Consider the following 4,278-nt stretch of genomic DNA (forward strand, 5'->3'; position numbering starts at 1 on the left):
TCAATTCGGTCTTTTGTAAAGTCTGGTGGCTCTGAAAAGAGCCGTTCATTTTGCGGTTCGAAAACATTTTCTGTCTCTTTTATAGAAATTTGATTAAGACTGTGAGTTCTTTCTTGGACTCCATTTTGATATCAAGTCCAGACTATAGTCTGGACTTGATATAGTCTTAATTATCAATAAGGTTAAAATAGATTTTTTTACTAGACGGTTCTTTTGGAGCCACCAAATTTCTATAAAAGAGACAGAAAATGTTTTCGAACCACAAAATGAACGGCTCTTTTCAGAGCCACCAGACTTTACAAAAGACCGATTTGATTGGTAGGATCTGATACAAATGATGAAACCTAACTAGGTTTCAATTTTGGGGGTTGCGACTACGAGTCCTTTCCTGGACTCTAACCTAGAAAAAATATCAAGGCCGCATCTTTACTGATGGAGTTCCAATATAAAAGGGCCCCGTAGGGCATGAAAGCAATTATTTACAATTAAGACTGAGTCCTTTCTTGGACTCGAGTTTGATATCAAGTCCAGACTAGGATCTGATACCGAATGATGAAACCTGACTTGAGGATAGTGACTGTGAGTCCTCTCCTGGTTGATACCGAGTCCTGACTAGGACCCGATACTGAATCTGAAATATAAAGAGTGAAGGGCACAGACGGTACCTGCTTCCAGTAATAACATATCACTCTTAGGGAAAAAAAGTTCAACTTAGAACCTTTTTTTTGTCCTGTATGCAGAACCCTAACCAGTAAAAAGGTTCTAAAAAGAACCTTAAAAAGTTCTATAAAGAACCTTAAAGATTTAAATAGGCCTGGGGACATTCTAATTCATTCATTCAGGGACTCATCACAAAGTTAAGAAAAGTAAAACGTAGTGTAAACCCTTTCTGGTACTAAAAAATCATTTTCTTGGATGAAAAACCTTTTTTTCTGTTCTACTAACCTTTTGAGGGTTCTTTCTTTAAGATTCCTTAAAGGTTCTTCAAGCTTAAGGTTCTACAAAGAACCTGTTTCTTGGCTATAGAACTTTTTGGTTCTACAGAGAACCCAATTGAACCCAATAGCCAAGAGTCCGAATACAAAGCAGTAATGATATGCTACTATATAACAAAAGTTTAAAAATTAAAATTAAAATTAGAGAAGATCAGGAACATTATGGGAATAAAATAAAGAAACAAAACCGCGAAACGCGACTTATTATATATTAAAAGGAGATTCAGTAGTTGTTATCTTCAGTAGACAGCAAGAAAAAAATCATCAAATATGCAAATATACCAAAAGTTTCTAAATAGCTTCTGCTGAAGGTATTAATTTTTTTTTCTTAGTCCCTAAATGCTATCTTCAGAAGATAGCAAGGCAAAAAAATATTTAAAAAAAATTCTACAATGAAGAAGCTGATAAAAAATTTAAATAATTGCTAAATATATGAATTATAGTTCGGATTTGATTGTTTTTGATGATGTTATTTTATATAAAAAATACACAAAAGAACAATAATTGAATTTAATATTTTAGCAATCAGGGGTGGTGGCAGCCAAAAAGGCGAGAATGAAACATAAACTCTTCTTTCACATACCTTTACAAAAAATTCAATGAACATTTAAATTAAAAAAAATATATAATACTGTTACTTAGAAGCTTATTATCCTCTTCAGCAATAGGATTATTGATTGGTTTAAAGTGGTTGATGAGATACTTGTCGCACTGAATTGAGATGGCTATGAATACGACCTTCACGCACATTTTACACTGTAACTCAGAATACAATTTTCCGAGTTTACGGCTCATTCGTAGTGTCCACTCACATATTTTAATTGAGTTAAACGACTTACCGAGAGTGAATACGCGAAATGGAAAGTTATTCCACTCTATTACTTCAATCACTTTGGAAATGGATTGCTGATATTTAAAATGAACTTTGAGACCTCATCTCTATTTCCTATTTTGAAGTCGAAACATATCTCAGAATAAAAACGTAGTTGAATGACACTAATTATACTCAACCAACTTCTGTAGAAGACATCAAAAGGAAAATTATTTTGGGCAATAAATACAAAATATGTGACAGGTTCTGTCTATTAAAAAAATAAGCAACCTTGTTAAAAAGATCTTAAATTTGATAACAAAATACGTGTTTATGTACTTTCAAGCAGATCTAAAACGTCATCTTGAAGTGGATGATTAAATAGTTGTTTTCCGTCAAGTGTCGGATGTGTAAGTGTCTGTACCTTGTCTTTTAAATCTTGAAGTGGAGATCTGTCAGAGCGGTTGTTATATTATTTTAATATGTTAAAAATATTAAAATATGTTAAAATATGTTAAAACAATAAACTGCATATAGCTACAAAAATCAGTTTGTTTCAAAATTAGTTGAGCTATTTTCACATAGAAAATTAATGAAAAGAAAAGTGTTAATCATTCAAAAAAATATTATTGTAAAACTAGATACAGCATATATATAAGCATTGTATGAAGGGGTACGTGGTTATTTTGTATGCCTTTCTCCTCCTACGCCACCGGACTGAAGTACAGGGAATAAAGTTGTGAAAAAAATATAACCGGATGGTGTGCCCCAGGGGTGGGGTGGGTATAGCGTTTTGTGAACAGGAAATGGAAGAAACAACAGGATAGTGGGGCATGTAATTCCTCAAGGGTCAGCTCAAGGGTCAGGATATATACTTAAAAAATCCCCATTAAAGCAATATTATAATATTTTCAAACAAAATAGATTAGCATTTCTTTGCCATAAAATGTTAGCTTTTACTGTCAGATATATCCCCTTTTATTTTTGAGCCGAACAACTACGGCAAAGCAATGAAAATTGGAATTTACTACCAGCGCACATGTCGCCAATACGTACCACTCCTTCGGTCATGTTGTGGTACGACCCTTTGTTGTGTATATCACCGTCCCGCACGCCGTGACGTACTGTGTGTTATGAACACCGTGTATGCGTTCGACTAATAATTCCATCGTAATAATAAAGCGCTGAATCAGCCTTTAATTCAAAATCACGGATTTTGACAAAACTACAGCACTTAGAGTCTTGATTTTTGCAGGGTAGGCCTATATTGGTTTAATAAAGTACAATTTAATCGTGTAAAAAAGGAATTTTAAAAATTCAGTGAGGGCGTCTTCCTCAGCAAATGTTATAATATGGCTTTAAGGGCCAGCCCGCCAGTCAGGGATAGCATATACTTCCCCGTAGTTCACTTGCCCATTTTGCATACTCTGGATATTACATTTAACTTAGCATAAAACGCTGATTTGTATTATTAATTTGTGTGCAATTGATAGATTTTCACATCTGATATTTTCAGTCACCATACTCCCTCTGTTTGTAAGCTTCTTTACTCGCGCTTTCGCGATCAATAAACTGGTAGATTCCAAAATCAGAATTGCTTAGTATTGAAGTGAGCCATTATATAAATCATGCAAGATATGTTGCATTCGATAACTTTTATTGTTACTAATCATCTAAACTCTTTATGACCATTTTACTATTGAACACTTTAATTTTAACATGTTTAATAAACATCAGTATAAATTCTGAGTTCAACGGAATGCGTTCATCATGATTAAATAATAATAACATGTTTTTATCAAATTCGACTATGGCATAGTCTAGGAATAGCACAGATCTGCCATTATTTATGCATTTAACATTTTTACTTTTTGGGCGAAAAATGCAAAGCATTTTTCGTCCTTATTGCGATGGGTTTTGGCATACTTATTTCCTCACAGCGTTGCAGAATAAAAATAAAATAATCGTGCTGTCTATGTAATCAGGAAACTACAGAGGCGATAGTGTACATTTAAATTTGTCATTACTACTTCATGTTGATATTCAAACAGTGCTATAAAGTTGTCTTACCAAGGAATGTGTATGTATTAAAAGAAATAATTGTTTTAAAACTTGGATGAACTAGAATTACTTTTATATGCAAATCCGAAAATTGCAACAGATATTTTTCATTGCTTTAAGATTTAGCGGTATTGCCAGATTGTACGTACAGTTGGGCTACATTAATAGCCTCATTATAGTTTTATTGATACTGGCAAAACACTTGCCTGTATGTGCTTGTTGTTCTGCTTTTAATGATACTTTAAGCACACAGTCAATTAATTTATGTCAACATGACCTTTTCATGAGGCTGTGTTTATATAACTGAATTCATTTATACAAACACAACCTTGAGTAAATTAAAGAGAGTACTTAAGGGATTTGGAATGGGCGTTTCGATAGTATTTTTTGTGGGACATGAGAGCACAGACA

This window comes from Amphiura filiformis, chromosome 16 (assembly GCF_039555335.1).
Source record: "Amphiura filiformis chromosome 16, Afil_fr2py, whole genome shotgun sequence".
Classification (NCBI taxonomy): Eukaryota; Metazoa; Echinodermata; class Ophiuroidea; order Amphilepidida; family Amphiuridae; genus Amphiura; species Amphiura filiformis.